Source organism: Mytilus californianus, unplaced genomic scaffold (genome assembly GCF_021869535.1).
Source record: "Mytilus californianus isolate M0D057914Y unplaced genomic scaffold, xbMytCali1.0.p SCAF_10, whole genome shotgun sequence".
Classification (NCBI taxonomy): Eukaryota; Metazoa; Mollusca; class Bivalvia; order Mytilida; family Mytilidae; genus Mytilus; species Mytilus californianus.
Genome location: NW_026262582.1, coordinates 22,321,324 through 22,346,027, shown reverse-complemented (window position 1 = coordinate 22,346,027; position 24,704 = coordinate 22,321,324). Strand labels below are relative to the sequence as shown.

Sequence of the window (24,704 nt, the reverse complement as noted above, 5' to 3'; positions counted from 1 at the left end):
ATTTTTGAGCAATATTTAGATCTTATTTGCTCCAATTCTTCAGCGTAGAATAAAATGTTCCAGATCTTCATTTTCCTGTTCACAGATTGTACATATCGGGTTAACTTTCGGATCGAACTTAGCTCTTTTGGCTTGTAATATGTACGTTTGAGTACTTATTCTTGCTTTTATTTCTCCTGCCTTTACATCTTTACTATTGTTTTTTACGCTTTTCCATATATTGTGTGCTTCATTTAATGGATTGTTCTGTATCTCTATGTATTTAAGGGATGCTTTTTCCATTTTTTCATAGTGACATTCATTTTTCCAGTATTCCTTGATCTTTATTCCTACTAGTCTTTTCCATTCGATTTTCTTAAGTGGTTTTTCTATGTAGAAACTACCGGGACCGGAGATCGGTTTTTAAAACGCTTGAAAGATTCAGATGAATGATGCAAATTTGAAGACGCCGGTAGCCAACTGACAACAACTTGAACAAATACTTGTTTCTGTTTATTTAACGAGACAAACACAATCAAGGAGCTATGAACGCATAGATACTCGCGGAAATAATACAGGTAACTCAAATAAATGATTTAATAGTGCAGAATAAACAGATATAGTGAGAATGTTTTTCAACTTTTGACCTGATCAGTTCACAGTTGTAAAACTCCAATTAAGATAAACACTCATTAGACACACACACATGTATACTCAAAAGTTGATACAAAACAAGAAAACTCGAAGAAAAAATTCCATCTTCGTCATGTTCGTCATCCAACTCATGGTTTGAGAAAATAATGTATGATTCTATGAATTGACCTCAGCTCCGGGCTCCTGTAGCCCTAGCTCCGGTTGATTATTTCTTTGTTCAGAGTCATTTTACCATATTGTAATCAGGTTACTAGGGCAAATAGAGGTATGAAAGAGAGAAATACCTGTAGAGAAGGAGCTATGATTTTGTGTACGAGAGAAATGTATTCAGAGATTTAAGATTATGCCACTGTATTGTTGAGCCTGCAGTTTAGATGTTGTAAACTTATATTACTGTTACTTTGGATTTTGAATAATTCAGTAATGAGTATTGAACTTTTAATTAACTTTGTGTTTATGTTCACTGGCAAGACTTCGTTCAGACTACACCAGGATTCCCTCAATCACGCTACCAGTTCTTTTCTAGGGTAATCCTGTAACACTGTAATCAGTGACACTGTGTACGAGTGAAAGGCACGACCTGAAACTAATACACCCAACAACACAGCACAAACACAAGGACACACACTTTAGTTGAAGTTGTATAACCAACTTTTCGTCACAGGTTATACTTTGAGAATTTACATCATGTACATGCAACTTTTAAAAAAACAATTATTTCTTAAAATTGAAAAACATACATGCATGATTGAAAAAGATAAAACCATGATAACAAATATTAAAATGTTTATTAGTCCCTTACCAGCAAAGCCAAGGGGACTTGAAGTAATGCTTGAAAATATTGATTTGATATTTATACATTGTATATAGTTTTACCATGACAAATTTACAGATCAAGTTCAATATTTATTCTGTTGAGATGATTTTCTTTGCATACATGTAGCTATGGTCCTTGGACTTAGAAAATTCAGGCAAATAATCTGTTTTTCACTTTCTTTGTTTGTTATACTTGGAGATATTGATTTGGTAATTGTCATGAATCATGGTTGTTGTATAGTTTTACCATGACAAGTTGCATATACAATAATGAATTTAGGGCCCAAAAACAAGGATTTTCTGGTTTCCATACATTAATTTGAATATAATATAAAAATAAGAAGATGTGGTATAATTGCCAATTAGACAACTCTCCATCCGAGATCAAATGACGTAGAAGTAAATAACTACAGGTCACGGTACGGCCTTCAATTATGAGCAAAACTCTTTGAATACTTTTTATAGTCTTGCATCCACTTGCTGTTAATAAAGCACTGTTTTCTTCCTTTCAGCAGTACATTGTATTACAACAAATGGACAGAGGAGTTGATTATTGATAGTGACTGATAATGGACTGGAGTAACCTAGTGTCCAATGACTCTGAACATGCCTGACAGTACTGGCATGTGTACATGTATGTCGACAGCCAATTCTAAGTAACCTTAAACGTATTATCTATACATTGTATATATACAAAAGACCTACAATAATGGTATGTGCATCTATAAGGGACTTATATTTCACTGTTGTCACACAGTGTTGTGTGGCTTTATTACTGGTCAGACTATCTATCCTTTACTATTATAAAGTTCAAATATCATGTACATGATTATGACTTGCATTGTATAAATTATGATGCATCATGATATCTTTTTGACCTACATTTTTGTTGAGCCTTCGACTTTTGTCGAAAAAGCGAGACATAGCGATCCTACATTCCGTTAGCGGCGGCAGCGTCCACAAATATTCACTCTGTGGTTGAAGTTTTTGAAATTTTAATAACTTCCTTAAGCTATCCTGGATGTCTACCAAACTTGGACAGAAGCTTGTTTATGATCACAAGATAGTATCCAGAAAAAAATTTTATAAAAAAAAAATTCCTGTTTTTCCGTATTTTACTTATAAATGGACTTAGTTTTTCTGCCAGGAAACATTACATTCACTCTGTGGTTAAAGTTTTAAAAATTTTAATAACTTTCTCAAACTATCCTGGATTTCTACCAAACCCTTTACAGAAGCTTGTTCATGATCATAAGATAGTATCAAGAAGTAAATTTAAAAAAAAAATCCTGTTTTTTCGTATTTTACTTATAAATGGACTTAGTTTTTCTGCCAGGAAACATAACATTCACTCTGTGGTTAAAGTTTTAAAAATTTTAATAACTTTCTTAAACTATCCTGGATTTGTACCAAATATGGACAGAAGTTTGTTTATGATCAAAAGCTAGTATCTAGAAGGAAATTTTTATTAAAATTTTGTACTTGTTTATCCATATTTTACTTATAAATGGACTTAGTTTTTCTTCCAGTTCACATTACATACAGTCTGCAGTTAAATTTTTAAAAACATTTATTAGATTCATAAACTATCCTGGATTTTTACCAAACTTGGACAGAAGCTTCTTACAATAAAAAATTGTATCGAGAGGAATATTTTTATTAAATTTTTTCCTCATCTCATTTTCGTTGAGCCTGCGATTAACAGCAAAAGTAGGCTAGACACTGGGTTCCGCGGAACCCTTACGAATTTTATGTCTCACTGATTTATTAAGTACATTGTATATGTATGAATTCAGATTGTGGTGCATCATGTACATGCACAGTACTTAGTTTTGAGTCTTGCACAAATACATTGCCATTGGAGTTAAAATAAATTTGATCACTGACAATGACAGAGTGTTTTGAACATTGCCTCATAGTGTTGATCAGAATACCTTTATATTAAATCAATAAAATTTTATTGTCACAGATTGAAAATATTTAGTATTTTAAAAATAAGGAGATGGGTAGGATTGCCAATGAGAAAACTTTCTGCCAGTCGAAATGAAGGGGATGTAAGAAATTTTAGGTCACTGTATGATCTTCAACAATGAACAAAACCATACTGTAGTGTCAGCTCTAAAAGATCCTGTAAAAATGAGCAACAACAAATGTCAATTCAAATCAGAAAACTAGTGACATTCTAATTACCAGTATTGGTAATATAAATTTTTAAAAAATCAGACACTTAATTTCTCTCTTGTTAAATATTTTTTTTGAAATATTCACCAACATGACCAATAGAGAACTGTATTGCCAATTTATTTTTATCGGAAAGCAGTGCATCAGGCTCAGGTGTTTTACATGATAATCACAGGAATTTAAATTTTCAGAATTAGCTCCTCAGATATCAGTGGAATGGAAGTAATACACATCATATGTTTCAATGAAATTAACATGATTAATGATGGGATAAGACGTAGAGGAGATCCTATAGCTACAGTACATGTACATGTAACTGGTATGTATATTTGTTACAGTATTAATAGTCCAAATGGTATAACAATAACGAAAATACTGAATTCCAAGGCAATTTCAAAAAAGGGAAGTCTATGCATATGGTAGTGGCTGCTGAGTTTTACTATTTGTATAATTAAGCTTTACAATGCATATTTCATAGGGTAGTAGACAGTAGACTTGGATGTTTCATAAATCGTATACAGATGCCTTTTGTTACAATGTTTCTGTCCTTCATATGTTGGTTGGCCATGTTAGATCACATTTTAATGGTTCATCGACTGCTTGAGAAAAGTTTAGGTTTTTATACGACCGCAAAAATTAAAAATCGTATATTGGTATCATGTTGTCGTCGTCGGCGACCACCCCCCCTTTTTTTGAAAACTTGTAAACTGTCAAGATCCCCACCCCGAAACCATATATATTCTTGTATGGGACAATAAAACAAATCAAATGAAATAAAAGGCCTGTCCCCTGGGGTCACCCCACCCCCTCCTGTTTGAGAACTTGTAAACGGTCGAGATCCCCACCCCTAATCCATATATATTCTTGTATGGGACAATAAAACAAATCAAATGAAATATAGGGAAAGTCCATGGGGGTAAACCCCACCCCCTTCTCTTTGATAACATGTAAACGGTCGAGATCCCCACCCCTAAACCATATATATTCTTGAATGTGACAATAAAACAAATCAAATGTAATTGAGGGAAAGTCCCCTTGGGTAACCCCCACCCCCCTTCTTTTTCACAAACCATTCAAAGGGCCCCATGTGAGCTTATGCCATCACTTGGCGTCCGTCGTCGTCTGTCGTTGTCGTAAACTATTTCAAAAATCTTCTCCTCTGAAACTACTGGGCCAAATACCTTCAAACTTTAATTAAATGTTCCTTAGGGTATCTAGTTTATAAATTGTATCCGAAGTTTTGATCCATCGACAAACATGGCCGCCATGGCTAAAAATAGAACATAGGGGTCAAATGCAGTTTTTGGCTTATATCTCAAAAACTAAATCTTTTAGAGCAAATCTGACATTGGGTAAAATTGTTTAATTGGTCAAGATCTATCTGTCACGGATAGACGAGAGCTGACTTAGGAGTTTGTACTTACAGATAATAAATGACTACTACTTTAAACAAATAACAATTTAATTAGGTACAAATTTACAAATATAAATAGATGAAATCAAATGAAATAATACTGTCAAATGTTTAATGAACTGTTCCTTCTTCTTTATATTAAACTATGAAATCTGGATAAACGATACTACGGAATTTTACGTATTTGGTTTTCGGTAACTACACAAAACTGGCCCAACATAAGCGGTGTACACATTACGGCTGCCCTATTGTCTAGACTCGACTCCAAATATTCTATGTTGCCAAACTATTGATGATAAACACGGAACGCCGCACTGTCAACAGGTTTCACCACCATCTGTACTATATCTCCATACTTTACAATACAAATCTACATACACCTAGCCCGCAAACTGGGACCTATTGAAATACATACTGTACGTTAAGATACAATACTATACTTAAGAAATAAACATATGTTTATGTATTACACATGTCGCATAAATAATGACAAATACTTAGTACGACTACTTATGTTCAATCTATAGAAGATTATAGCATATTGAATAATGCATTACTTATACACAAATAATTACGGCATATCGTATAATGCCTTACTTTACACAATACAAACTACGGCATATCGTACAATGCCTTACTTTACAAGTCACATAATTGACTTTAGTGTATACTATCATTATACAATTACTACACACAATATACAGCTTTTAACGCTGAATATACATTTATGCTTATACGTTGCATATTACTTTACATACTTATGGAGATACATACATCATTGCATTATCGTACGCAAACGTTCCTAAAATACCAAACAATTTCGATACTCGAATATTTACTACAGCCGGAAACATATAACCGTGTTAAACTTTCATTATAATGAACATTAATTAACTTATTACATTTATAAAATAGCAATGTCAAAAATTACAATTACAATTGAAATAATTATTCTATATTTGCGTTGTTGCAGAAAACTGAACACTTTAGAACGAATAATGATTAAATAAATAAGAATAAATTGAATCCTACCTCAGAAATCCAGCGTGTGTGTCCACGCCACATTGTAAACTAACTTTATACAAACATTTCTGACCACACCTTGACTCGTTAAGGTGTTACCTGAGAGTGAATAGTCAGCTCATCAAAAACAGGTATCACTGTTACTCAACCCGTTCGACAAGTTTACAGGTAAATGCCCAAGTAAATAGTGGACACTACTTAATTAATTAGATGTAAAATGTGGACATGTATTATACACCGAAGTCTGCAGAATATAGCATTTATAAGATACTGACGTTCTGCAAATCGAAATAGAATTAACAACCAAAATAACAACATATATGTGAGTAAACAAAGTCACCCTGTGACAGTTCCTCCCCACAAAAAGAAGTACGAAGTACTGATAATAAAAAATATATATAAACAGAAATAGATTTACATACAAAAACCCATCAATGCAAATAAACTAGTCCAAATCAAAAGACAAACTAATCATACTAACGACACTACCGGACAGTACTCGACTCTTGACCAGGTCCAAATAAAATACCAACCGACCCTTACAACAAATCGACATATACTCACCTAAAAGATGAATAAGGATCATTATCAGGTCTTGTCGCCTCATAACTTAAACATATTCAAAGTGTTATGTCACGACATATCCTGCCCACAACATCACGGTTTGTCACCATTTCAAATCTAGTCCTGTGATATTTAGACTGTTCAACAAAATAAAACTAACACTATCAAATCTTCACTACTTACTATTCATTATAAAACAAAACACTGTAATATTTACATCCTAAACTCTACTGAGATAATCTGCACCCACATTATCTATACCTTTAACTGCTACAATTCTAAATCTGTAAGGCTGTAGAGCTAATGCCCACCTCATAAGTCTAGCATTCTCTACTTTCTTCTTATTAAGATAAGTAAGTGGCTGGTGGTCAGTCTCAAGTATAAATTCTCTACCGTATAAATACCTCTGAAATTTCTGCACAGCCCAAACGATGGCTAAACACTCTTTTTCAATAGTGGAATAAGCCACTTCACTCTTCTTAAGTTTCCTACTTGCATATGCAATAGGCATCTTGGAGTTCTCTTGATACTGCATCAGTACTGCCCCAATCCCTCTATCTGATGCATCAGTCATCAGAACAAAAATCTGAGTGAAATCTGGTAATTTCAATATAGGAAACCTAACTAAAGCACACCTTAAAGACTGAAATTCATTCTCCTGTGCATTTTCCCAAACAACAGTACTAGGCTGTCCTTTCTTCGTCAGATCAGTAAGTGGAAGTGCAATACAGGAGAAGTTTGGAATAAACTTCCTGTAAAACCCAACTAATCCAAGAAAAGACCTTACCTGTTTCTTTGTAACTGGTCGTGGAGCTTCTTCTATCGCTTTAACCTTGTCTGGATGAGGTTTAAGTTTGTCATCACCGACAAAATGACCTAAACACTCTAGACTACCATAACCTATGGAACACTTACTAGGTCTAGCGGTAAGATTTGCCCCTTTAAGTCTGACCAAAAGTTCATACAGTACCTCTAAATGTTGCTCAAATGTCAAGGTGAAGATGATTATATCATCTATGAAATTATCTATATTCTCCATACCTTTTAACAATATTCTCATTAATCTGCAAAAAGAAGCTGGCGCAGTAACCAGTCCAAACGGCATTCTACGAAACTGAAACAAACCTTTAGGTGTTTGAAAAGCGGTTTTCGGTTTGGCATCCTCTGATAACGGTAACTGCCAATATCCTTTTGATAAATCGATTCGTGAAAAGTACTTATGTCCTGCTAACTTAGAAAACATCTCTTCTGCATTCCCCATCGGTTCAGCGTCAAACAAAGTCTGGCTATTTAACGACCTAAAATCAATACAAAATCGGTTTGTATTGTCCTTCTTCTTAACAATGACGATCGGTGACGCATAAGGACTCGTAGATGCTTCTATAACTCCAAGGTCTAACATTTTACTAACCTCAGCATTTACTGTGTCTAACATACTATATGGAATAGGATACGGTTTCATCCTTATAGGCGTTTCACTGGACAATTTAATGTCATGCTGCAGAAGATCGGTACATCCTGGAGAATCAGTAAAGACTTCAGGAAATGAAAACAGCAATTCCTTTACCTGTAATATCTGATTTTCATCCAAGTCTGGATTAACATCAATATGACTAGCATTCTCACCTGAATCAGTAAAAGGTATTTCATGAATCTCATCATAAACATCCACTTGGTCACTATCAGTATCTATCACTGCAGAACTTACCACTGTTAAATCATCATCTACGTCACACCTTTCCACATACCTTTTCAATAAGTTTGCATGGAACGTTTTAATCTTCCCATTCATCTGTATTCTGTAGTCTACCTTACCAAATTTCTCAGTAATAGTAAAAGGACCTTTCCACTGCATCAACAGTTTATTCTTATCCGTAGGTAAGAGCACAAGAACCTTTTCACCTACCTTCATATGTCTTTGCTTGGTCGATTTATCATAATATACCTTATTCTTCTTTGATGCAGACGCCAAATTACTTCGAGCAAGCTCACAGGTAGCTTCTTATCTCTCTCTTAAATCTATCACGTACTGATATGTAGACTTTACCTCAGGATCGTCTATCTCTTTAGTCCATAGCTCCTTTAATATTGCCATAGGTCCCCTCACCTGTTTACCATACACGAGCTCAAATGGCGAAAACTTCAGACTCTCCTGTGGAACTTCCCTGTATGCAAACAGTAATGCATTTACATACCTGTCCCAATCTTTAGGTCGTTCATGACACATTCTCTTCAACATCAGTTTTAGAATTCCATTGAACCTCTCTACTAACCCATTACACATAGGATGATAAACAGTTGTAGTTAACTGTCTAAGCGATATGAGTCTACTTACCTCAGCCATAAGCTTACATGTAAACTGACTTCCCATATCAGTTTACCTTTCCTGTGGAACTCCTACTCTAGAAAATATATCTACTAATGCCTCAGCAACACTCTCTGTCTCAATATCCTTCAAAGCTATTGCTTCAGGATAACGTGTAGCATAATCTACCAAAGTCAGTATATATCTACTACCTCTGTCTGTTCTAGGAAAAAGAGGTCCAATGAGATCAACTGCTACGCGTTTAAACGGCTCATCTATCAACGGCATAGACTGTAAAGGTACCTTACCTATTTTTCCTTTAGGAACTGTACGCTGGCATATGTCACAAGACTGACAAAATCGCTTAACATCCGCCGAAACACCTGGCCAATAAAAAGCTGATAATACTCTATCAAGTATACGCTGTGTACCCATGTGACTTGACATAATCGACTCATGTGCTACTCTCGTCACTGTCTCGCGATGAAACTTCGGAACTACTAACTGAGTACAACTTACCCTATCAGGTTTTGACGACGAAAACTGTCTGTATATCATACCTCTTTTTAAAATCCACTTTACTTTTCCATTCTTCCGTGTAACTGTATCACCCGTTAATACATACCTTCTTATTTTATCCAACGTTGTATCTTCTAGTTGAGCTTTCTTGATTACATTTGGATTTACCTCATCTGTGATGATATCTTTTACCTTCAGTTGCACAAACGGCTTTCTTTAGTTTCTTACCTGTTCTCTTGTCTCAACAGCTCCCGTTTGTTGCCACAAAGGATCAGGCTTTCCTGGTTCTCTAGCGTCCTCTACATTACCAATTATCAAGTCATACACAGGATTAGCAATACACCATCCTTCAAATTCTCCCTGTAAATATGGTGTATCTATATCAATTCTAGCTATTGGCACTTCAACTCTGGTTCTATCTGCCAAAATACATACCTGTTTTCCACCCGTTAATGACTCATTGCCAACCATATCACGTTTAACCACAATACCACTGCAACCAGTATCTCGTAAAACCGTGACTGGTTTACCATCAACATAACCTGAACTTACAGGCATACTTACATTTGCGGTTGACTGACAAGACAACGGAAGTGTACTTGTACAACCAGTAGGAATAGCATCTACTATAGAATCTGTAGGTATAGTACAGGTATTACATACTTTACCTTTAAAATTCTTTCTATCGTCTGACGATCCACTGTTGGTCTTTTGTAGATTAACTCTACAATCCGTTGCAATATGTCCATTCTTACCACACCTAAAGCACTTTCTGTCCCTATTAGGTACAAATGAAGTACGTTCTGTTGGTTTTATACTTCTCTGTTCTTTCTTTGTACTATAATCAACTGGTTTCGAACCACTTTGGTTTCTTACTGAAGATGTGTTTGACTGATTACCTTTATCTATAAGATTGGAAGCACTTGTTTGTCTTGCTCCACGATACTGATCAGCTAAAGCTACCATTTTCTCTAAAGAATCTGGTATTCTCTCTTTTAAAAACAAAGACAAGTCCTTCGAACATATATGTAGAAACTGATCCCGTATAATCAAGTCATACAAACTTATATAAGTAGTATCTGTATGTGCCATATCAATCCAACGCTTAAAATAGCTATCTAACCTAACAGAAAACTGTATAAAAGTCTCACCTGGCTCTGGTCTACAACTTCTAAATCTACGTTTAAATCCTTCTTCAGTCATATCATACCTTTTTAGTAGAGCATCTTTCAAAGCTGGATAATCAAGAGCTTTATCAACCGGCATAAGTGCATATACATCAAGAGCCTTGCCCTTCAATAACGCACTAAGATGAGTGGCCCAAATATCAGGTTTCCACTTTTGAGCAGTAGCATAACGCTCAAATCTCCTAAGATAACTATCTATCTCATCCTTACCTTCTTCAAAAGCTGGAATTTTAGGTCCACGAACTGTATCATGTGACCCCCCTGTACTTACTAATTGTGGTAACTCAGCTTGTTTACTTAACTCTTCCATTTTCTGACTATGCGTCAACTTTTGTAGTTCCAATTCATTCTCAACCTTAGCTTTCTCAATCAAAACTTTTTCTATAGCTGCTTTTCTATCTCGTTCGTCTTTCTGTTCTTCCCTTAAAGCAGCCCTTTCATCTCGGACCCTATCCTGCTGATCTTTAACAAACCTTCTCAACTCATCATCTTCATACCCTAATGAAGTACCCAATCTCTAATCTGTTGAATCTGTTCCATCTTGAACAGTCAACAAACCAAACACCAATTTCAAAAAAAACAAAACGCCAGCACTCAATGTACCTACTGCAACCCTCAGTGTACTACAATCAATTACTAAATATATGTAAGTACCGATACTTACAGTTTACAATGTAGAGCAGAAACAACACCAAACCTCCAAGGCACGAACCAACATCGACACAACTGTGAAATCTGGGTCCCAAATATTCAGTTCTCCTCACAAACACCTGAAGCTATACAATTAAAACATATAATAAAACAATACAAATGGAAAAATACATGGTGAAAAAAAAATACAATCAAAAATACATAAGATTGAAAACTTAAATTTAATGAAAACTCTCTAAGCCTTTTAAACAAATCCCACTTCTGACACCAATTGTCACGGATAGACGAGAGCTGACTTAGGAGTTTGTACTTACAGATAATAAATGACTACTACTTTAAACAAATAACAATTTAATTAGGTACAAATTTACAAATATAAATAGATGAAATCAAATGAAATAATACTGTCAAATGTTTAATGAACTGTTCCTTCTTCTTTATATTAAACTATGAAATCTGGATAAACGATACTACGGAATTTTACGTATTTGGTTTTCGGTAACTACACAAAACTGGCCCAACATAAGCGGTGTACACATTACGGCTGCCCTATTGTCTAGACTCGACTCCAAATATTCTATGTTGCCAAACTATTGATGATAAACACGGAACGCCGCACTGTCAACAGGTTTCACCACCATCTGTACTATATCTCCATACTTTACAATACAAAACTACATACACCTAGCCCGCAAACTGGGACCTATTGAAATACATACTGTACGTTAAGATACAATACTATACTTAAGAAATATACATATGTTTATGTATTACACATGTCGCATAAATAATGACAAATACTTAGTACGACTACTTATGTTCAATCTATAGAAGATTATAGCATATTGAATAATGCATTACTTATACACAAATAATTACGGCATATCGTATAATGCCTTACTTTACACAATACAAACTACGGCATATCGTACAATGCCTTACTTTACAAGTCACATAATTGACTTTAGTGTATACTATCATTATACAATTACTACACACAATATACAGCTTTTAACGCTGAATATACATTTATGCTTATACGTTGCATATTACTTTACATACTTATGGAGATACATACATCATTGCATTATCGTACGCAAACGTTCCTAAAATACCAAACAATTTCGATACTCGAATATTTACTACAGCCGGAAACATATAACCGTGTTAAACTTTCATTATAATGAACATTAATTAACTTATTACATTTATAAAATAGCAATGTCAAAAATTACAATTACAATTGAAAAATTATTCTATATTTGCGTTGTTGCAGAAAACTGAACACTTTAGAACGAATAATGATTAAATAAATAAGAATAAATTGAATCCTACCTCAGAAATCCAGCGTGTGTGTCCACGCCACATTGTAAACTAACTTTATACAAACATTTCTGACCACACCTTGACTCGTTAAGGTGTTACCTGAGAGTGAATAGTCAGCTCATCAAATACAGGTATCACTGTTACTCAACCCGTTCGACAAGTTTACAGGTAAATGCCCAAGTAAATAGTGGCCACTACTTAATTAATTAGATGTAAAATGTGGACATGTATTATACACCGAAGTCTGCAGAATATAGCATTTATAAGATACTGACGTTCTGAAAATCGAAATAGAATTAACAACCAAAATAACAACATATATGTGAGTAAACAAAGTCACCCTGTGACACTATCAGCTCTGAAATTTTCAGACGATTCGAATAACCCATTGTTGGGTTGCTGCCACCGAATTGGTAGTTTTAACAAAATTTTGCAGTTTTTTGTTATTATTTTGAATATTATTATAGATATATATAAACTGTAAGCAGCAATAATGTTCAGCAAAGTAAGATCTACAAAAAAGTTAATGTGACCATAATTGTCAATTGACCCCTTAAGGAGTTATTGCCCTTTAAAGACAATTTTACACAATTTGTTCATCAAGTTTGCTTACATTTAAAAATCTTCTCCTCTGAAATACAGGTGAGCGATTCAGGCTCTTGAGAGCCTCTTGTTGTTATTATCAAGGCTGAGTTATTTATTTTCAAAATCCTACTGGCGCCCCCCCCCCCCCCCCCCCCCCCAGAATATCAAATGGTCGTCCCCTAACTTGAGTTTGTCTTAAATTAATGTAATGAAATGTATATATAATGCTTTTTACCACAAAACTCAGTTTAATTTGTTTTCGTTCTCTAACTTTAGTTTGCCTCAACCAAATGTTATGAGACTTATACACAATGCTTATTACCACACTTATAATACAGATCAAGTTTGAAAATGGGTGGTGTCACTTTTACCGTTCTTTAGGTATGCCCCTTTATAAACATAAAAATTGCTGAATTTTCCTTTTACACAATGCTTATTACCACAAAACTCAGATCAAGTACAAATTTAGGTAGAGTCACTTTTACCGTTCTTCAGTTATGTCCCTTTATATCTTTTATGATATGCAAGCGGGGGCATCATCTGTGTCCATGCATGGACACAATCCACATTTTTGGTTATTATCTTGAATATTATTATAGATAGAGATAAACTGTAAATAGCAATAATGTTCAGCAAAGTAAGACCTACAAATAACTCATCATGACCAAAATGGTCAATTGACCTGATAAGGAGTTATTGCCCTTTAAATCAAATTTAACAATTTTTCGTAATTTTTTTTAATTTACAAAAGTCTTCTCCTGAAACAACAGAGACAAATAAACCAAATTTGGCCACAATCATCATTAGGGTATCTAGTTTTTAAAAACATGGCAGATATGGCTAAAAATAGAACATAGAGGGAAAATGCAGTTTTTTAATTATTTCTCTGAAACTAAAGCAAAAGTATTTATAACGGTTGCATTATTTCATGCATCAATTGTAAATAAAAATATCAGGTGAGAGACACAGGCTCCTTGGAGCCTCTAGTTTGGTGTATGCAATAATTGTACATGTTGTAAGGTGCACATGTCTGTCTGGCTTGGTTTATCTGAACTTTGACCTTAATATTTGCTTGACAGTATATTTTCATGAATCATTGGTAATGTTAAGTTTATTTGATACTTATCTTAAAATTATAATTATTCTTATATCTTTTGGACAAGCACCATAAAACAGTGGGGACATAAAAATACCTGGAGTCCGTCTATGACCGGACTGGATCGCATGTCAATAACTGGGGGAACTAGCTGACATTCTGCGACCTAGTTCTGATCATATTATTTTGTAAGGGAACTAACTCTGAATAGTGAGCATAGGTAACGCATTGTCTGGTTTACTTTAATTTACCGCACAAGAAGTCAATAAAACACTAAGTTTGATGATTGTATATTAATTATTCTCGAATAGATAAGCATTCATATTTACAACACAAGTCATACATGTAAACGAATATGCGACTAAGTCACCATCATGTGAACAAAGCCTGAAAATCTCTCCTCCTCTAAATTACACAAAGTTAATATATATCCATGTCCCTTTCTAAACCCATCCTCCTAAATCTCAATAATCATTTAATGTATATCCTAGTTACTTGACCAATCAAAATACATAACTCCCAAAAAGGGGAGGGTAAATATTTTAATTCTGACTTTTAAACATATGGTCCCTTAGATACCTTTTTATCAATTACAATGTAAAGTTAAAGTATAAATTATGTAACTAAAATATAACACTTCTATTGTATTTTATCTTAAATAGGAAATAGCTAATTACAGTCTTATTGTAATATTTTGAAGGTGCTAATAGCTTTACCTCAAGTTTACCTTAATCCCTAATCCATTTTAAAGCCAGTCTAATTATGTTTTCTTTGAGATGTGAATTATAATTAATTTGCAATAAGCCCTTACTGAGTTTTGACATGTTGATATTCTAACACTTTAATTCATACTAAAAGTAATAAAGAAAATATAGATTTATATAAAATTTTAAACAATACTATTCAAAAATATTGCTAAGGAAAAATACCTCATTTTTCCTTGGTGATACGTCTATCCCATTGGCCTTATAAGCGCTCTCACTTGCATGTCTTGTACAATTCTTGTCAAATTTTTAGGAAACTTATTTTGATAGGTTATATCAACAATGTCTGACAAGTTTTAAAATCAGTGCCAATCAATCATTTTTAAAAGAGTTATGCCCCTTGGAAACATATATTATTTGGAAAATTGCATTGTTAGGGCTCTTGTATACAATTCTTGCCAGAATTTTATGAAATTAATATTAAATAGGTTTATATCATCAGAATGATCAGAGCATTTTGATTTTCATCTGTAATGTTTACAAATTCCAGGTTTCATGGCAAATTTCAACCATTATAAACCTCCACAACCTCCATAGCAGAGGTAATCAAAAAGTAGTGCAGCAACAAACAACAACTATTAATATTCCACTCCAGTTAATCCGACACACAATATACATGTATGATTATATACATCATTTTTTTTTGTACATAGATATAAGAAGATGTGGTATGAGTGCCAATGAGACAACTTTCCATCCAAGTCACAATTTATAAAAGTATATATATATATGTACCCGGTAAGTTTAGATATTAAATTGATGTTATCATTTTTGCTTGAATGGTAAGGCAATATTTAACTTGATGTATATTTTACAAAATAATATATGCTGGGGTTTTTTTTTATTACAGCAAATGTATTCCAAGAGTTTATGGCTGATTATGCAACTACAGGATTTTATCATTGAAGCAACATCTTAGAAGGATAAGTGCAAATGTATGAAGGAAGCCTTGTGTACAAATACATGTAGCAATTACATGCAGGAGAGAACACTTAAACATTACTAACATGTAGTCATGATATTGGAGTGGTGCATTCTAGAAATCAAAACACCTGGAATTAAATATTGTGTATATTTTTTTCAACCACAAGTACTTTCAGCATATAATACAATTCAAATTCAAATTATTGTGTCAACATGACAGTTACTGTCTAAAAATGGAAAATGCTTGTTTTAAAATGAATTTTATATAAAATATTTTAAATAACAAGAATTTTTAGCTTATTGTGCAGCCAAACTTGGAGATCTTTTAATGGTATATGCCTGTTGTTTGTCAACATTTATTTTCTTTTTGACTTAGCCTTAAGATCAGTGTTAAAATGAAAAACTGAAAACCATATATGAAATAAGAAGGAAATGGTTGTAAATAACAGCAAGACTTTCAATATGGTATATCAAATATATTTCACAGAACTTTCTATTTCAGTTTATTAATACAATGAGATATGAGGTATAAATCAATCAGACAGTAACACAACAACAAAAACACCTGACATACAGTCCTCAACAATAGACAGGTGTCTAAACAATATGTCATGATCTGTTTAATTGACCAGAGTACATGAGTATGTGGCAGGGTGAACTACCTTTTTTCTTCAAAACTCTCATTAGAAGAATTGGCATCTTTTGCAAGTAAGACTCTTCCATAATGTGATTGGAATGTCTCAAAACTGATGAACACAAAAAGACTTATACATACACTATAAAAATGAAATATACATCAGTGCATAGATCTTCTATAAATGAATCACCTTCCATACATCAAATTAAAAAAATATTGAGACTTGAATACAACAAAAAATGTTCTAGGAGTGAAACCTTGCTTGCCTTCTTGGTTTTATTGCATCTTATCTGCTGCATTGAAGATATTGTGAGTTGGAGTTGATGAATACATACTATTTGTATTGTTAATGACCAAGAAATTTAAGATACAAAGAGAAGGTAAAATAGAATGGAAGTATGAATACCTCGTCAAGACCAAGAAGAATATTTAGATGTATATCAAAATAGAATGTGTACTAGATAAGTATTTACTTATCTAAAATATGCACAAATACTGTGAAATTTGTGTGATTGAGACTCAATTCACCTTAATTTCATTTAAAAAAAATAATGTGAAAGCTCGATTCACATTAATTTCACGTGAAAAATTTAACGTGAATTTCACGTGAAAGCTCGATTCACGTTAATTTCATGTGAAAAATTTCACGTGAATATCACGTGAAAGCTTGATTCACGTGAAATTCACGTAAAATTTAACGTGAGTTTCACGTGAGTTTCATGTATAAGCTCGTTTGAGGTGAATCTCACGTGAAAAATTTCATGTGAAATTCACGTGATTTTCACGTGAAATTTACGTGAACAAAATTTGCCTGTGTATACGGTTTGGTTTTTTCCCTTATGGTGATACTCAATTAATTGCTTGTATCTTCATCTTTTGAACTCTTGTGGCTAACTTTCCATAAGCAATTATACCGCATCTCATTATTTTCATACAAAATATGTAATGCAATTATTATTTAGAATCATCCTTTCCAGTTTCTTCATAAACCTCTGAAAGTAGTGGACATTATATTGTCTGTTCGTCCATCCCTTATTAGATTTAAAATCATGTGTTTGACAAGGATTTAAAGGATTTACTGAACATGGAAATGTGAAACCTTGAGCGGACACAGTGTCTTATGTCCACATGTTCTTGTTTCATATGTTTTAAATATACATGTATGTGTATCTTTTATATTGATATTATCTACCGACTTACAAACAAAGAAGTATCATTTGCTTGCAAAATATGTATGCCATATAATCAAATTACATATATAATGAAATCTTATTGTAAATCAAGTCGATATTTAAATTTAAGCGTTGCACAAGATCGTGATATTTTGCACATCGTTGGAAAAAGTAACAAAAAGGCAAAAATTAAAATGCCGTAGTGACTGCATTCTGCATCGATATCTCATTATATTATTTTATTTGTTTCTTAGTTATGACAAATGCTAAAATAATATAAGTCAATATTCTTCAAGCTTAGTGAAAGATTTTGCCTGGATTTGGTCTTTTCTATTGTACAACAATATATTTGGATTCATGTAGTATTATAGCATTCCCGTTAAACAATACCACACTGTACAATCCGTAACATACGTTCTAAAATTATTCTTTCCAGGGAATTTGTGAATCTATACATTGTATCATCAAAGCAAACACTGATTATTTCAGTCAGCTTAGGTACGTACGTCTAGTTCTATACGTATGCTATTTTATTGGACATTTCTAGTATGAGAAACGTGACCTACCGGTAAAATTTCATTTATTGTGTCTAGGTTTCTGATACCAATCATACGTTATTTTTTTTTTTTTTTGTCGATTTTATTATTAATCACGTGGTAGACACTTAAAGACGACCAAAAAGGGCAATGACAAACTTTAACGATAAAAATAAATGTCGGGATTGATTCAAAGGAAAATAAACACACAAATATGACATAAAGAAAGCTGTTGGTAACTGCAATACTTTTTATAGCGTACCTCTCTCTGAATTTTCAGGAACCATCTTTTTGAAAATTTCAGCTATCGACGTATTGGATTGTGATAGCTCATCTATTCTTCTATCCAGGTTTGCCATTTTCAAATCAATAAGTGAATCTGCAATTAAAAAAAATTAATGAATGTCTTACGTTAACGCATTTATAGCTGCAGAACAGCAAAATTCCATAATGATCTTTATTGTAGTTGTCTTTGTCACAACGTCCGTAAAGTGAAGTTAATGTAACGCACGTGTTTTAATATAAAATTAGGGAGGCTGAATCCTCTAAAAGAATAATGCGCCGTTTCAAAATATAATGCATTCTGAGTAATATTTTCAAAAGCGTACACTAAAACGTTTTGATTGGCTAAAGATGTTATAAACAATGGAGATTTAACAAATGACCTGACGTTATTTCAGTTTTAAGTTTCTCACAATACAATTACCAATAGTACTTTGGTATGTGAAACGGAGAATTGTAAATACAATATAAAAGTGAACAATGGTCAGTTAAAGTCACTTTGGCATTAAAATGTAAAGGACTATCACCTTTAAACTAAAATCCCGAATCCGCCCCTAACAAAATGTATTAACTTACGTAACGTAAAATAACGATGTGCAAAATAAGTCACAGTTAGTCTTTTTTATGAATACACCAAGGATACTACAAGAATCAATATAAATAATAAAATCACAAAAAAACTGAACTCCGAGGAAAATTCAAAACGGAAAGTCCCTAATCAAACGGCAAAATCAAATGATAAAACACATCAAACGAATAGACAACAACTGTCATATTCCTGACTTGGTACAGGCATTTTCAAATGTAAAAAATGGTGGATTGAACATCGTTTTATAGCGCTAAACCTCTCACTTGTATGTCCAAAATATTGAATCATTGTCTCCACGATATGATAAAATTGTTGTCCTTCTTATCAATCTTAATGGGTTCTTATGTGTGGTCGTTTTTATATGTAATGGTATCTTCATACATCTGCATATGTATTCCAGAAGCCATCTATTATATGTTGCAGTTTCAATTTCAGTGATGTGCAAATTCAAAATGGCCATGTAATTCAACCTTCCGGTAAACTTCCAAAAACAGAGATGTCGTTTGACGGGTATTGAATGGTTAATATAAGTTTATATTTTATTTGTAATACGAGATGCAAAACGCGTATATAAAGAGGTATGGACAATTACCTTAATTTGTTTCCTTCGCAAATATAGCAATTCTCTACATATCCTCACTACATGTTAATCAAGCATCATTCAAACAATCATTCATATCCATGGAGTTAAACTGTTATATAATTCTATTCATTGAAGTCAGTTTATCTAGCAAACATGAATTATGTCGTTTCGGAAATAAAACGCTTAAAATTTGAGCTTAACATGTCCTTCGTATTTGTTTGAGCCCAACATAAGACAAAACCTTTCGAAATTGCAGTTTTGGACTTTTTGAATTTTGAATACATATAGTAACATGTTCAGAAAACGTAATACTATTATTAAAATCTAAAAAGTAAACACCTGAAGCTTGCATTCTGTCAATTTAAGCGAAGATTAGAGATCTTTTATGGCGCCGGTTTTATATAAATTCAGAGGAATTAACCCTTACCCGTTGTAGGGCTACAGCACCCAAGAAATAGTTCACAAGAGAAACTTCCTGGACCCCCAAACAACTAAATAAATCGAATCCATCGCGCTCAAATCTATCGTAAAGGCATGTTGCCTATTCGGATCATACGTCGTCTTGTACGAAACTTGGAATGTGCTTAAGGTTAAAGAAGAATATAAAATAATTCGTCAGGATGTGGGTTTCACATGTTGACTCAGCACCAAAAGGTTGCATTTTAAGATCATTTGCTACACTTATATTAGATAATGTGAGACCATATCCTTAAAAACGTAGAAGATAACATTGTCATAATTTCATTTGATGTATTCATTCTCTTTTCGAATTTCGATGAAATTAAAATGTCAGAATTCAAAGGAAAATAAACAAACGAATGTGACACAAAGGATGCTCTGGTTAACTACAATACTTTTATAGCTTTAGTCTCTCTGCATTTTCACGAACTATCGTTTTAAGAGTTTTAGATATAGACATATTGCATTCAGATAGCTCATCTTCTTTTCATGTCTGAATCTGCGATTTAATAAATAAATGTCTTATACGTTAAAGTATTTCGTATTGCAATTAATGAATATCAGTTATTGAATATCTGTTCTACAGATGACGACGAATATGCTCAAAAGAGAGAGGCGAAAAATACCAGAGGGACATTCAAACTCATAAGACGAAAATAAATTGACAACGCCATGGCTGAAAATGAAAAAAGACCAACAGACAAACAACAGTACACATATCAGAACATAGAAAACTAAAGACTGAGCAACACAAAACCCACCCAAAACGAAGGGTAAGCAGATCCTGCTTCATATGTGGCACCCGTCGTGTTGCTCATATTAGTACACATGCGGGAATAATTCTAATTCGATATGTCACATTCGGGGAAAGGGAACGGGATTGTAGTTACAACATTTGAAACATTCTTGTCGTCATCTGTGAAACAGATATTTTATAACGGTCAACCAACTCGTGATGGCGTCTTTAAAATTTACGAAGGGATGATTTCAATGTCACCACTTGGAAGACTTGGTTAAATAGCTTCCTTGTGAACAGCAACCCTCTATCAAGGAAATCATGATAGGAAATACAAGCCCTGGAATATCGTATTCTTCATAGAAATAGAAAGTTCACAATTGGGAAGGTGTACTCATCTCTTTTGTCGTTAACATTTGTTATCAACCAACCTTCATTTTCAATTTCTAGATGCAAGTCAATATATGAGGCAGACTTAACTGTATCTATTGTATCCGTTATCTCAAGTTGGATGGGTTAGACATTGCTAGATGCGTTCAACATAGTCACCAAATTTTTGAATTATTTAGTGAGAGAACATCATCCTTATAACGGAAAGGGAAGTTAAAAGATCATGCTAACTTCGTTTTCTTTCTTCTGAAAAGTATTAACCTCAATCCCGTTCTCTTTTCATCAAATGTAACCTACCAAATTATACTTATCTCTAGAGCAACACTACGGGTGCTACTAGTTGAGTAGGATCTGCTTATCCTTCAGGAGCATCACCCCCGGATTTTGGTGGGGTTTGTGTTACTCAGTCTTCAGTTTTCTATGTTATGTTTTGTTAAATGTTATTTGTTTTTTTGTCGTTTTTCCCCCGTTTTTTATATGGCATTGTCAGTTTCTTTTCGACATATCAGTTTGAATATCCCTTTGGTATTTTGCCTCTATCTTTCTAGCGTACCTGGTCTTGTTGAATGGGAAATTACAACGCCGCTATCCGCGTCGACTGTCAATTTGTATTTTTCGAAAATGAATTATTCAAATTCTGGTAAAAACAGTGATCGATTCTATAAAAGAATAACTTTAATAGAGGATGGCATAGACACAGTTGAATCTTCTCCATACTTTGATAGCGTAATATTCGACAATTAACAACTAATAAATTACACAAGTTTCCCAGACTAAAATATCATTCAGTACACGTCCAACAGATTTCAGCTAACGTTCTATTTTTAAGTAGCAACTAAGTATAGAGTATCCACATGATCGCTAGAAATACTCGAATAACATCGGTTACGTCTAATGTTTTCGACAATCCTCAATCGAATAGTTCATAATTTTCATATCATTACAATAAAATCGTCCTTTGTAATAAAAAATCATGAAAGAAAAGGATTTAAATGAAAATGCAACCAAGGATTCAGGATGAAAGAGAATTAAGGTTAATGTATTTCAATCAAACTTTCACGGATTCTTCATGGCATATATATATATTGTGCACATTCTATATGACTCTTTGATCAGAATGAACATTTCAGAAGGGATGAATTTAGTCATTTCTGTGAGAAAATGTCGGACGCCATCTCAAATTCGTCGACCGTTGTGTTATATCTGTGTAACAGATGACCACGGATATGTTCTAATTTTAGTAACCACTATTCCATACTCTTTTCCTTGTTTCGGACACATCCATAAAAAAAATGATCACCAAATTTGTACTTACATGAGCAGTACGACGAGGATTTTTTACCCTCCCGGAATACCTGAGTTCATCCCGTTTTTTGTTGGTAAGGTAAGTGTTGCGCAATTTTACTCAATCTAAGATAAGGCTAAGTCTTGCGGAACTGTTTGTTTATTTTAGTTACCTATCTAATTAAAACGTTTTCATAATATAACCAACGTCTAGCTCAGATATGACCAATGCTATAATAGGAACTCATATTGGTAACTTTTGTATTTTAAATTGTTTTTGATTTGATTATTTGTTTCAAACATATGTACCTCAAGGATTGACATGAATATAGAAATTCGGGAATCTTCTGGTTCAATGATAGGGTTAAAAGCCTTGATTAAAACACTGTCAGCTTGGCTGTACGAATTGAACTGTGACAATGGCATGTCCTGTAGAAAATTTGAACTTTACATTCGTTAATATATTCTCCATCTGAATATAAAGCAAACAACAACCAACCAATCAATCAATGAATTAAAATATGCTATGTTCTTGTGGTATGAAAAAAAAGATAGAACTGACTATTTCAGTTTTTTTAACTGATTTAAAATCTATTAGTTTTGTGAATTAAATATCAAGACAGGGTCCTATCGTATGCTAGGTTTGTTGAATCTATGATGAACGTGATGATTTGAACTTTCAAACTGTAAACGTCCCATTTCTAAGAATTAACTCTCTTCCCAATCGTATGGCGTTTACAGACCTCAATTGATACTTAACGCTCGTGCACAATAAAAAGATGTTTTGGCAGGGGTGCCCTTCTGTACAAAAACTGCTCCAACAAATTGATGACTTAATTTTTGTTGTGAAACACCACTCGCAGGAGATTTTTAACAACAACTGCAGGTATTTTACTGTTCCATTAACTTCATACATGTTGCAGTCACAACCACTGGTTTGACGGATACGATATGTCCCTGTCTAAACACACTAGCGAAATCTTTTCTCAGTCTTATATCTATGGATACTAGATAAGTTGTCTGATATGTATGTTACACTGTGAGTCCTATTCTCGATTGTGACATTTTTTGACTGAGTGTTGATTAGAATGGCGGGTTATTCATGCAAAGCAGGATGTGATTACACCGTCGATGCAACGATTCTTGCTTCTTTTTGAGTTCGTGCGACTCCTTCAGTTTTTGTTTGCTACCTAGATTTGTTTTATTTAAAAGATTTATTAGATTTGAACATCGGTGCACAACTGTTGCTTTATTTTACTCTTCTCAGCTGTATTTAGCAAAACCTTTCGGAATTTTGGACCTCAATGATTTTCAACTTCGTGCTTTATTTGGCCTTTTAAACTTTTTTGATTTGCGCGTCTGTCGTACACAAATTTAGTCCTGGTATCTATGATGAATTTATTTAAAACTTCATAAACATGATTGTATAAGGAAATTGACCAAATTGAATGATTTGAAAAGTATTATTTTGATGCAAAAAAATTTGAGATCTTTATCATTAAATATCCGAAAACAGGAAACCGGAAACTTTGTTAATCATCAGAATTATGATTGCTTAAGGAAACTTAAAACATTTCATGACCATAGTAGTGTCAAAAGGCCGATTCTGCGGCACTTGCCATTTTAAGCACAAATTCAGCATAGGAACCCCAACCCCAAACATAAAATGCAAACACAATACGTTTCAATTAGCCTAAGGGTGAAAACAAGAATGTCTTTCAGTTTAGCACAAAACCCAAACACCTTAGAAGGATGTAATCCTAGGGTAAATACAAATATGTCTTTCGTACAAAAGATGGAGGAACTCAGAAGTCCACAAATCGTAGACAACGATTTTATGAACGATAATGTTTTCGAGGAAAAGGCAAAGGATCAGAGCCTGGAAACCCTGAAATGGAAGGAACTCTCAACCGGTGTGATCTATAAAATCCTGGAAGTGGTGGAAGTAGATGGTAAGTTTGGAAAGAGTAAGATCCTCACCTTGAAAAACAGAGAAGGAGAAACGAATAGGGTGTGGGCCTGCAGTGGACTGAACAGAGAGACAGGAC

General features: G+C 33.7%; 2 long non-coding RNA genes across 5 annotated transcripts in view; one reads left to right on the top strand and one right to left on the bottom strand.

Annotated features, from left to right (window-relative positions):
* Positions 1-398: 398 nt before the first annotated feature.
* On the top strand, positions 399-16,259 carry LOC127717772 (uncharacterized). 3 transcript variants are annotated; one of them, XR_007989364.1, is made up of 4 exons: positions 399-557; positions 1,965-2,161; positions 3,822-3,949; positions 15,915-16,259. It is a non-coding gene; the product is annotated as an uncharacterized LOC127717772 (long non-coding RNA). The 3 variants fall into 3 exon arrangements; XR_007989365.1 differs by having other exon boundaries at positions 1,962-2,083; XR_007989363.1 differs by having other exon boundaries at positions 1,962-2,161.
* LOC127717773 (uncharacterized) overlaps positions 11,628-24,704 on the bottom strand; it is a 29,089-nt gene continuing 16,012 nt past the window's right edge. The window contains exons 2-3 of one of the 2 annotated variants that reach the window (XR_007989366.1): positions 18,596-18,712; positions 11,628-11,996 (exon numbers count right to left, since the gene is read on the bottom strand). This is a non-coding gene — a long non-coding RNA (uncharacterized LOC127717773). Of the gene's footprint in view, positions 11,997-12,628; positions 12,642-18,595; positions 18,713-24,704 lie in introns of those variants that run through there. The other variant, XR_007989367.1, reaches the window with a different exon arrangement.